Source organism: Sorghum bicolor, chromosome 6 (genome assembly GCF_000003195.3).
Source record: "Sorghum bicolor cultivar BTx623 chromosome 6, Sorghum_bicolor_NCBIv3, whole genome shotgun sequence".
Taxonomy (NCBI): domain Eukaryota; kingdom Viridiplantae; phylum Streptophyta; class Magnoliopsida; order Poales; family Poaceae; genus Sorghum; species Sorghum bicolor.
The window spans coordinates 11,106,907-11,119,634 of record NC_012875.2 but is presented as its reverse complement, the minus strand read 5'-3'; positions in this window follow the sequence as shown (position 1 = coordinate 11,119,634).

The following is a 12,728-nucleotide window of genomic DNA, read 5'->3' as shown; positions in this document are numbered from 1 at the left end:
TCTTCTGTCCAGGAGAATTTTTCTGACGCCTTCAAGAGTTTGAAGAAAGGGAGGCCTTTTTCTCGTAGTCTTGAGATGAAGCGGCTGAGAGAGGGCATACATCCGGTGAGCTTCTGAATATCCTTAACATTCTTAGGTGGTCGCATGTCAAGTACTGCTTTTACTTTTGAAGGATTTGGCCGTATGCCGTCACGGCTGACGACGTTGCCGAGTAGTAGACCAGAAGGGACACCAAAGATGCACTTTTTGGGGTTAAGCTTCCACTTGTACCTATTTAGCGCCTTAAAGGTTCAGTCTAAGTTGTCGATTAGGGTGCTTGCATCCCTTGTTTTAACGACGACGTCATCTACATAGGCCTCGACGAGGTCATCACGAATCTCGTCGTGGAGGCATTGCTGGATGGCCCTTTGATAGGTGGCTCCGGCATTTTTGAGTCCGAATGACATGGTCATGTAGTAGTATGCGCCGAAAGGAGTAATGAAAGACGTTTTGATCTGATCGTGTTCCTTTAGCGAGATCTGGTGATAACCAGAGTAGCAGTCTAGGAAGGAGAGGAGTTCGCATCCGGCCGTTGAGTCGACCATCTCGTCGATGTGAGGGAGACCAAAAGGATCTTTAGGACAGTGTTTATTGAGATCAGTGTAATCAACGCACATTCTCCATTCATTATTCTTTTTGCGTACAAGAACCGGATTGGCAAGCCAATCGGGATGATACACTTCTTTTATAAATCCGGCTGCTAGAAGCCGTGTTATTTCTGTCCTAATAGCCTCCTTTTTGTCACGAGCGAACCGTCGCAGCTTTTGCTTGATGGGTCTTGCAGTCTTCGAGACGTTTAAGGAGTGCTCGATCAGGTTTCGTGGGACGCTAGGCATGTCTGTGGGTTTCCATGCGAAAACGCTCACGTTGTCCCTTAGAAACCTGACGAGCGCGTCTTCCTATTTGGGGTCCAGATTGGCCCTGATGAGGGCCGTCTTCTCGGGGCTGCCGTCGACCAGTTGTACTTCTTTATACTCCTTGGATTTTGAATTCTTCCTGGCGGTCTCCTGCTCGGGTAGTCGGAGCTGGTCGGGAGGTAGCTGTGCGGCTTGGGTTGCTATTTCTGCCATGCGTATTGAGAGATCAATTGCTTCGGTGATCTTGAAGCTCTCCTCTTCGCATGTATATGCAGTGTAGACATTGCCTCTGACGGTTAGGACACCCTTCTCCGTAGGTATTTTGAGGACCAGGTATGAGTAATGCGGGACTGCCATGAACTTTGTCAGCGATGGTCGGCCCAGTATAGCGTGGTAGGTCCCATCGAAGTCGGCGACCACAAAGTTGACGAACTCTGTTTGAAAGTGGTTGGGCGTGCCAAATTGGACAGGCAATGTTATCTGTCCGAGGGGCACTGAACTCTGACCTGGCAAGACTCCCCAGAATTGAGAATCGTAGGGTTTTAATTGTGCCGGAGATATCTTGAGAGCGGGCAGGCTGTTGCGGAAGAGGATGTCAATGGAGCTTCCTCCGTCCACGAGCACGCGCTCGAATCTGATGCTGTTGATGCAAGGGTCCAAGATTAGAGGGAAACGACCTGGCTCCGGGATAGCGGCCCACTGATCCTTCCTGCGGAAGGAGATTTCCCTGTGCGACCAGGGAGGAAATTTTGGATCGGCGATCAGGCCATCAGTGTTGTCTATGTTGAGGCAGGCTCTCTTTAAGAGCTTTCTTTCTCGTTTAGACTCGATGGAGACCTTGCCTCCGAAGATAGAATGGACCACGTCAGTAGGACTGACATACTGGTGTCGTGGGTCCCTATCCTGGTCTTCATCCTTGTCTTTGTGATCGCGCCCGTCTTGTTTCCCGTTTTTCTTGGAGGGATCGTCTTGAGCTGCTCGCCGCATATAGATGCTTTTGAGGACGCGGCATTCTTCCATGCTGTGGTTGGATTTTGGATGCAGTTGGCATGGTCCCTTCAACGTCTTGTTGTAGTCTTCTTGGTAATCCCGCCGTCCGTTGGGGCGCTTGACCGTATTCACCTCGTGGTCGTGATCGCGAGGGCGCTTGCCTCTGAAATCGTTGCGATTGTCACGGCGCCTGTCCCAGCCTTCTCTGTGGTCCTGGTTGTTGGGGCGACGATGGTTCCTGTTGTCGAAACGGCCGCGACTGTCGTCACGCCGAGAAGGCTGGTCGGGACCTCTGGTGTCATGTCGGATGAGTTTTTCTGCGTCATCGGCGTCGGCATAATTTTTGGCCGTGGCTAGGATCTCTGTCATCATTGCTGGCCTTTTGCACAGTAGCTTGTTTCTCAGTGCTTCGTGGAAACGCAGCCCCTTGATGAAAGCAGATATAGCCTCGTCGTGGGAAATCTTCGGGATCTTTAGGCGCATATCCGAGAATCGTCGGATGTAGTCGCGCAGAGGCTCGTTTTTCCTATACCTTATCCTTTCGAGGTCGTACTTGTTCCCAGGCTGCTCGCAGGTGGCGATGAAGTTGTCGATGAAGGCTTGGCATAGTTCTTCCCAGGAGTCGAAAGAGTCCTCGGGCAGGCCTAGGAGCCACTGGTGACCAGCCTGGTCAAGGACTACTGGAAAGTAGTTGGCCATGACGTGCTCATCTCCTGCTGCTGATCGGACGGCGATCTCGTAAAGAGTGATCCAGTTCTCTAGGTTTTCCTTGCCCTCGTATTTTTTGAGTTTCTCAAGCTTGAAATTTCGCGGCCACACGACCTGGCGGAGGTGTGAAGAGAACTGCTTCAGGCCCGGGGGGCCGTGCGTTGCATCGTACTCAATACGACGCAAGTTTTCGTGAACTGCTCTCTCTGTGGCGCGCCTGTTGATACGGTCCCGGGCGTCTTTGGGAGGGATGTTGTATCGAAGATCCCTGTACTAGTTTACTTCTTGACCACGCCTGCGATTCTGCTCGCGGTGACCGCCAGCATCCCGACCGTCGTCGTCACGCCGTGAATCTTTTCGATGATTGTCGGGGGAACGGCTGCGGTGGTGCCTGCTGGGCTGCGGTGAGGTCCGGCTGCGGTGAGTCTGGTCGGAGGTGGCCTCCGTATAGGAGACGGCTTGGACTCTTTTGAGCAGAGTGGCTGTCTGTCCCATCGCGGCGATCAGATGTGCTCGAACACTGGTTCGGACGCCCTGGCACTCGGGAGTATCAGGGAGCCGATCTAAATTGGCCATGGGGACAGCCACATTGGCGCTTGGCATTTTATAAACTGGCTGATCCCCGACCATGTCGAAAGCGTCGCTGAGATTATGCGGCGGGATTTGACGTTCCTCGTCCGCGCGTCGTCGGGCGCGATCGGCGTTACGCTACTCACGGAGCTGCCTCTGCTCGTCTGTTTCTCCTTCGATGACCGGCTCGTCGGCGCTGACATTGAAAACAATGTCTCCTCGCCGGGGTGGGAAGACCGGGAAACGAGAGAAGCCCAGAGGATGTGAAGGCAAATCCAGGTCGTAGTCCTCGTCTTCGGAGTTTATGACCTCGGTGGGGACGGAACCAGTGCTCGAATTTGTGCTGGAAGCCTGGCCGTCCCATAGTTCTCGGATCGTCACCATGTTGACGTAGTGACGAGCTGGTCGACCGTTCCGTTTCGGCAGCCAACCCGCCTTGTTGAAAAGGGATTGGATGTGCCGTGAGTAGAGAGAGGCCGAGTTGTTCAGGCCGCAAGGATAATCCTCCTCCGGGTTAGCCTCGAGCTTGACGGATCGTCCTGAGGGAGTTGAGGTTGTCGTCAGAGACGTTCCCAGCCGTTCGTGTGTAACGACACGAGTTGGCCGGTGGGAGTTGAAAAAATCCGTTAGAGCGGCTTGATCAGGCTGGCGCGAGATCCCATCTACTAGTTGGAAGCTTCAAGTAGCTTGGAATCAGCGCGATCAAGTGCTTGGAGAAGGTCCGAGCAGTCGATCTTCTTCCCCTTGTAGCGCGGGAGTGGTGGTCGGGCGCTCGGTGCCGTCATCCGAGTGGTCGGAGCCGACGTCATCCCAGATTGGATCTGGGTTCCTTCCGAAACCGTGGTCGTGAGACCACCGCCGCGCGTCGTCCACGTGATCTGGCCGACGGTGAACGTGAGGCCTTCAGGCACGGCCGCGGAAGCTGGAACTATGACCATCTTGTTCGTCGGAGAAGTTGTACGCACACCCCCTACCTGGCGCGCCACTGTCGACGAAAGCTGGTCGGCAGTCTACCTTGGGGTATGCCCACGGTAGTAGTTTATCGGCAGATAGTGCGTAAACTACGAACTCGATGGTGACGCAAGACACGAACAAGCTTTTTATCCAGGTTCGGCCGCCGAGTTGGCGTAATACCTAAGTCCTGCGTCTGATTGTATTGGATTGAGAGAATAATGTGTCCTAGGGGGGTCCCTTACCCCTCCTTATATAGTCCAGAGGGCAGGGTTACAGATCTGGAAACTAATCCTAGTCGGTTACAATTGCCATGGATAGTTCGATATCAATTCCTATTCTAACCGACTAGAATCGTGCTTGATCTCCACGTCTTGTTTCTTTGCGCGAAATTCCGAGCTATCGGATCAAGCCTTTGAATTTGTCTCGTAATGGGCCAAGCCTCCTGGCCCAAGTCTGGCCGTAAGGGTATAGGGGTTTATACCCCCACACTTCTGTCCAGGAGAATTTTTCCGACGCCTTCAAGAGTTTGGAGAAAGGCAAGCCTTTTTCTCCTAGTCTTGAAATGAAGCGGCTGAGAGCGGCCATACATCCGGTGAGCTTATGAATATCCTTGACATTCTTAGGTGGTCGCATGTCGAGCACTGCTTTTACTTTTGAAGGGTTCGGTCGTATGCCGTCGCGGCTGACGACGTTGCCGAGTAGTAGACCAGAAGGGACCCCAAAGATGCACTTTTTGGGGTTAAGCTTCCACTTGTACTTGTTTAGCGCCTTAAAGGTTCGGTCTAAGTTGTCGATTAAGGTGCTTGCATCCCTTGTTTTGACGACGACGTCGTCTACATAAGCCTCGACGAGGTCATCACGAATCTTGTCGTGGAGGCATTGTTGGATGGCTCGTTGATAGGTGGCTCCGGCATTTTTGAGTCCGAAGGACATGGTCGTGTAGCAATATGCGCCGAAAGGAGTAATAAAAGATGTTTTGATCTGATCATCTTCCTTTAACGAGATCTGGTGATAACCAGAGTAGCAGTCCAGAAAAGAGAGGAGTTCGCATCCGGCCGTTGAATCGGCCACCTCGTCGATGCGAGGGAGACCGAAAGGATCTTTAGGACAATGTTTATTGAGATCAGTGTAATCAACGCACATTCTCCATTCATTATTATTTTTGCATACAAGAACCGGATTGGCGAGCCAATCGGGATGATACACTTCTTTTATAAATCTGGCTGCTAGAAGTCGTGTTATTTCTGTCCTAATAGCCTCCTTTTTGTCACGAGCGAACCGTCGTAGCTTTTGCTTGATGGGTCTTGCGGTCTTTGAGACGTTTAAGGAGTGCTCGATCAGGTTTCGTGAGACGCCGGGCATGTCTGCGGGTTTCCATGCGAAAACGCTCACGTTGTCCCTTAGAAACCTGACGAGCGCGTCTTCCTATTTTGGACCCAAGTTGGCCCCGATGAGGGCCGTCTTCTCGGGGCTGCCTTCAACCAGCTGTACTTCCTTGTACTCCTTGGATTTTGAATTCTTCCTGGCGGTCTACTGCTCGGGTAGTCGGAGCTGGTCGGGAGAGAGCTGTACAGCTTGGGCTGCTGTTTCTTCCATGCGAATTGAAAGATCAATTGCTTCGGTGATCTTGAAGCTCTCCTCCTCGCAAGTATATGCAGTGTAGACATTGCCTCTGACGGTTAGGACGCCCTTCTCTGTAGGCATTTTGAGGACCAAGTATGAGTATATGGAACTGCCATGAACTTTGTCAGCGATGGTCGGCCCAGTATAGCGTGGTAAGTCCCATCGAAGTCGGCGACCACAAAGTTGACGAACTCTGTTCGAAAGTGGTCGGACGTGCCAAATTGGACAGGCAGTGTTATCTGTCCGAGGGGCACTGAACTCTGACCTAGCAAGACTCCCCAAAATTGAGCGTCGTAGGGTTTTAGCTGTGCCGGAGATATCTTGAGGGCGGGCAAGCTGTTGCGAAAGAGGATGTCAATTGAACTTCCTCCGTCCACGAGCACGCGCTCAAATCTGATACTGTTGATGCAAGGGTCCAAGATTAGAGGAAAACGACCTGGCTCCGGGATAACGGCCCTCTGATCCTTCCTGCTGAAGGAGATTTCCCTATGCGACCAGGGAGGAAATTTCGGATCGGCGATAAGGCCATCTGTGCTGTCTATGTTGAGGCAGGCTCTCTTTAAGAGCTTTCTTTCTCGCTTGGACTCGATGGAGACCTTGCCCCCGAAGATGGAGTGGACCACGTCTGTGGGACTGACATACTGGTGTCGGGGGTCCCTATCCTGGTCGTTGTCTTCGTCTTCATGATCGCACCCGTCCTGTTTCCCATTTTTCTTGGCGGGGTCGTCTTGAGCAGCCCGCCGTGTGTAGATGCTTTTTAGGATGCGACATTCCTCCATGGTGTGGTTGGACTTTGGATGCAGTTGGCATGGTCCCTTCAACGTCTTGTTGTAGTGTTCCTGGTAGTCTCGCCGCCCATTGGGATGTTTGACCGTATTTACCTCGTGGTCGTGGTCGCGAGGGCGCTTGCCTCTGAAATCGTCGCGATTGTCACGCCGCCTATCCCAGCCTTCTCTGTGGTCCCGGTTGTCGGGGCAACGATGGTTCCTATTGTCGAAGCGGCCGCGACTGTCGTCACGCCGAGGAGGCTGGTCGGGACCTCTGGCATCATCTCGGATGAGTTTTTCTGCGTCGTCGGCGTCGGCATAATTTTTAGCCGTGGCGAGGAGCTCTGCCATCGTTGTTGGCCTTTTGCGCAGTAGCTTGTTCCTCAGTGCTTCGTGGAAGCGCAGCCCTTTGATGAAAGCAGATATGGCCTCGTCGTGGGAAATCTTCGAGATCTTAAGGCGCATATCCGAGAATCATCGGATGTAATCGCGCAGAGGCTCGTTTTTCCTGTCCCTTATCCTTTTGAGGTCGTACTTGTTCCCAGGCTGCTCGCAGGTGGCGATGAAGTTGTTGATGAAAGCTTGGCGTAGTTCCTCCCAAGAGTCGAAAGAGTCCTCGGGCAGGCCTAGGAGCCACTGGTGACCAGCCTGGTCGAGGACTACTGGGAAGTAGTTGGCCATGACGTGCTCATCTCCTGCTGCTGATCGGACGGCGATCTCGTAAAGAGTGATCCAGTTCTCTGGGTTTTCCTTGCTGTCGTATTTTTTGAGTTTCTCGAGCTTGAAATTGCGGCGCCACACGACCTGGCGGAGGTGTGAAGAGAACTGTCTCAAGCCCGGAGGACCGTGCGTTGCATCGTACTCAATGCGACGCAGGTTTTCGTGAACTGCTCTTTCCGCGGCGCGCCTGTTTATGCGGTCCCGGGCGTCTTTGGGAGGGATATTGTATCGGAGATCCCTATGCTGGTTTACTTCCTGACCACACCTGTGATTCTGTTCGCGGTAGCCGCCAGCGTCCTGACCACCATTGTCACACCGTGAATCTTTTTGATGATCGTTAGGGGAACGGCTGCGGTGGTGGTCGCTGGGTTGTGGTTAGGTCCGGCTGCGATGGGTCTGGTCGGAGGAGACCTCTGCATAGGAGATAGCTTGGACTCTTTTGAGCAGAGTGGCTGTCTGTCCCATCGCGGCGATCAGGTGTGCTCGAACGCTGGATCGGACGCCCTGGCATTCGGGAGTATCAGGGTGTCGATCCAAATTGGCCATGGCGACGGCCACGTTGGCACTTGACGTTTTGTAGACTGGCTGATCCCCGACGATGTCGAAGGCGTCGATGAGATTATGCGGCGGGAGTTGGCGTTCTTCGTCCGCGCATCATCGGGCGCGGTCGGCATTGCGCTGCTCGCGGAGCTGCCTTTGCTCGTCTGTTTCTCCATCGATGACCGGCTCGTCGGCGCTGACGTTGAAAATGAGGTCCCCTCGCCGGGGTAGGAAGACTGGGAAGCGAGAGAAACCCAGAGGATATGGTGGCAAATCCAGGTCGTAGTCCTCGTCCTCGGAGTTTATGACTTCAGTAGGAACGGAACCGGTGCTCGAATTTATGCTGGAAACCTGGCCGTCCCGTAGTTCTCGGATCGTCACCATGTTGACGTAGTGACGAGCTGGTCGACCGCTCCACTTTGGCAACCAACCAGCCTCGTTGAAGAGGGATTGGATGTGCCGCGAGTAGAGAGAGGCCGAGTTGTTCAGACCGCAAGGATAACCTTGCTCCGGATCAGCCTCGAGCTTAACGGACCGTCCTGAGGGGGTGGAGGTTATCATCAGAGACATTCCCAACCGTTCGTGTGTGACGACACGAGTTGGCCGGTAGGTGTTGAAAAAACCCGTCGGCGCTGCTTGGTCAGGCTGACGCGAGATCCCATCTACTAGTCGGGAAGCTTCGAGAAGCTTCGAATCAGCGCGATCAAGGGCTCGGAGAAGATCCGAGCCATCGATCTTCTTTCCCTTGTAGTGCGGAAGCGGTGGTCGGGTGCTCGGCGCCAGCATCTGCGTGGTCGGAGCCAATGCCACCGTCATCCCAGATTGGATCTGGGTTTCTCCCGAAACCGTGGCTGTGAGGCCACCGCCGCAAGTCGTCCACGTGATCTGGCCGACAGTGAACGTGAGGCCTTCAGGCACGGCCGCGGAAGCTGGAACGGTGACCATCTTGTTCGCCGGAAAAGCTGTACGCACACCCCCTATCTGGCGTGCCACTGTCGACGAAAGCTGGTCGACAGTCTACCTTGGGGTATACCCACGGTAGTAGTTTATCGGTAGACGGTGCGCAAGCTACGAACTCGATGGTGACGGAAGACACGGACAAGCTTTTTATCCAGGTTCGGCCGCCGAGCTGGCGTAATACCTACGTCTTGTTGTATTGATTTGTGTTGAGAGAATAATGATGTCCTAGGGGGGTCCCTTGCCTCTCCTTATATAGTCCGGAGGGCAGGGTTACAGATCTAGAAACTAATCCTAGTCGGTTACAACTGCCATAGATAGTTCGATATCAATTCCTATTTTAACCGACTAGAATCCTGCTTGATCTCCACGTCTTGTTTCCTTGCGCAAAACTCCGAGCTGTCGGATCAAGCCTCGAACTTGTCTCGTAATGGGCCAAGCCTCCTGGCCCAAGTCTAGCCATAAGGGTGTCGGATCAAGCCTCGAACTTGTCTCGTAATGGGCCAAGCCTCGAACTTGTCCCTGCTAAAATGTTGCACACTCAATCTTTGGAAGATATATAAAAAACAACATAAATATAGATAGATTATCTTTCCATTAGGTTGAGCGATCTGATCTGACAAATGTTTTAAATGCTACACTCATGATCTTATTATCCATCAACTTTGTCTTGCTCACTATACTTAAAGTTAGAGAAGAACAAATACATTTTTGGTTCTGTTGGTGTTTTCCACCAACAGGGCCCATGCACTTGATCTCTGCCTTGTCTCTACGAGTAGGTACACTTCGAGCAAAATATGGAGGAGTATTATAACTCCTAGACTCTACCAAGTGAAGAATCTGGATCTACGAGCACAAACACACTAGAGATACTGGACACTCAGGCAATCACTGCCCTGAGATGCTTGACGACGTAAACTACTTCAAGAACAACAACTACTACAACCGTCCTCAACAAAATTAAGGTTGGAATCAACAGAGGCCAAACTACTCAGAGGCGATCCAGGACGCCCTGTCATCCCGATCTCCATCGGCATGGTGGACTTCCCAGAAGCACTCTGCGACTTTGGCTCCAGTGTCAACATTATGCCCAGGTTTCCCAAAGGGAATATTGAAGAACCTCCGCGTCCAAAGAGGCCATTCCTGAACACCTCGGGAGCTGTCAACCATGCTAGTGCTGCCAAGATCAGTTTCTACATCAAGAGGAAGGAGACGTTTTCCTTCAAGAACAAGATTACACAAATCTCAGAGCAATCCCGACATGAACCAAGGAAGAGGACCAATAGGAGGAATAGGAACAAGCAAATGTGGACCAAGTCAGCTAAGATGGTCCGTGCAGTTCAAGGAGGTCAAGATCGTCGACTTAAGTCACCGTTCCTGACAAAAAGGATGACCCAGTCACCTATTAACTCCTGTTCGGAACCATGCCCCTAAAACCGACATACATTCAGCTCCAGATGGCAGATTAGACATTCCGAAAGGTTATTAACATGGGAGAAGACGAGTACGATCCGCCCATCATCCTTGGGAGACAGTTCCTCAGCACCGTTAAAACAATCATCTACATTGGAACTGGAGAAGCCCACATGAACTTCCCCTCTGAGAAGGTACACCGCTATTTTACTGACGCTAAATATAGAGTTGAAGACTCTAAGCAGTTCAGGACAAGAAGGAGACGACGCAACCGCAACCAGAGAAGGCAAAATCATCAAGGACGGATGGGTAGACTATGATGGAGAAGTTGTAAGGTCTGAAGACATACAGCTTGAACAGAACTGTCCTGAGGAACCGTAGCACCGAGTCAGGTGTGTAGAGAGAAGATAACTATACACGAAGAGGAGGTGCCGCCGAACCACCGACTACACCATCCAGTGAATCCCAGGACAACTGAGAAAATGGAGAGTCCCGTTCGGAGGACTTAAAAACACCGAACGCCTTGCCAAGAGGTAAACTTGGTAGTTATCCTTTTCCTTTCAATTATTTTAAAAATAGTTTGCTTAGTTAATCAGATTTATATCACCTTGAAAAGAAAATAAAAATGTTAAAAATAGTAAGCCCCATGTGAGTATGCTCATGGCATAAAACCCATAAGTACATTCACTGTGGTGGCGTAAAAATAAAATAAATATATTCATGCCTTATAAAAATAAAATTATAAAAATAAATTTATGATCCTACTAAAGAGTGTAACATTTATTGAGGAGGCTCAACATGATAAAGGCTAAATATTTATGCTAACACTTAACTATTTCCACAAAGCTTTGTTGTCTATTTGAGCTCCACAGAATTTAAGGATCAAAGAAGACTAGCAGACGGAGAACATCATAATCGCTGTCACGGTGTTGCCGACATTCAAATACACCTCCGGTAGCTGCTAGCTACATCAGAAGAAATTACGTCAAAATCCAGTTTGGGGGAGAGCACCCCCATTTATCCAGCTAAGTGTTCTACTCACGTCTATACTTTACTCAAATAATAAAAAGATGCATAATCATAAAAACCCAAATAAAGATTTTGTGCTTATATATATCTTTGCTTAGTTTGCTAAATAAATAAATAAATAAAGTTTGCTATGAACCCTCATGATAAGCTCTCACATGGAAATGATTAAAAGTTGCTCTGCCATGACTAGTTCTCAAAATTGAAATCTCTCTCTAGTTTAGGCATGACTATTATTAATTAAGATTTGCTCTAAACCTGAACTTGTGGGAAAAGTACTTGATCTAAAGTCTAAGTCGTTAACAGATATGATATGGGAAGGTTGAGCAACTGTTTATCTGTTCCTAGAGATGCTAGAATTCTGGAGAATTTTATCTTTGAAAACCTTTAAAATGTTGCATGATGAGTTCGTGTATGATGAGAGTTTAAATTCCTACCACAGCCATATATACATGCTTGCTAGACTTTGAGCCACATATTTACTTTTTACTGCTTATGAGCATTGAGTGTGGTCAAGCTGTGTAGACCCTTAGGAGCTTGTCATGTGGTTAAATCAAGATTCACTTAAATGTTCACTCATACATGCTGCTTCTACTCCGGAAGTACGCATCCACATATATCCACTCATCTCCATATCCAGATTCACTCAAAATTATTCTACTCCTATCTAGGAGAGACTAGCCAAAAACATTATCCTATCCCTGTTATTCCCCGTGAAATAAATGCTCGAGGTACCTTGGTTACTACCACTTGCTATATTATTTCGAGAGATGAGTGCTCTAAAAAAAGATACGAGGAAATAAAAAGGGGCAAGTGCCTGGAACCTCGAAAGAAAGGAAAAAGTGAGACAAGAGGTAAAAATGGACAAGTGTCCGATAGTAGAATTAGGGGTACAAGATACCCACCTGAGAGAAAAGAAAAAAAAGAAAATATAGAGCATCTCATTCTCCTCAAAAAGTTTCAAAAGAGCAAGAAAGGTATGTATCCCCTCAAAAGAGCACAAGTAGAATTAGACTTTCACCATTGTTATCACCATCATCACCATACACCGTTCATTCGCCACACATGCACATCTTGATTTGACTTATTGACTTGTTCTTCTGGATCCATGGTTTGACTATGCAATAAATGTCTTGTAAGTATGTATTAGTTGTCTCCCACCTATGAGCTCTAGATATCAAAACCTTGTTAGAGTAGGGTGAGAGAGAAGGCAATGCCACTATGCCTCATACCAAAAATACCACATACTTTGAGAGAAGGCATACACCTTTACCGCCTTGGTAAGGATCTAGAAATACCACAAAAGAGAGACTAGAGAGAGTCATACAAGGAATCCCTGAGTTTTATTTGAAAATCTACAAAAACTCTAGAGATATAGTTAATCGAAGAACAGGAGACATGGCGCTTGACTAGACCGTTCTGTCTTTTAACTGCTCAAGACACAAGTGACGGTTACAAGCCCCATGGTGCAAGATAAAATGAGTACGTATAAATCTTAACAGTTTACCCTAACCCAGAGATGAGATCTTGTTTGAACGCATGTGTATCTTTAAGGCATAAAACC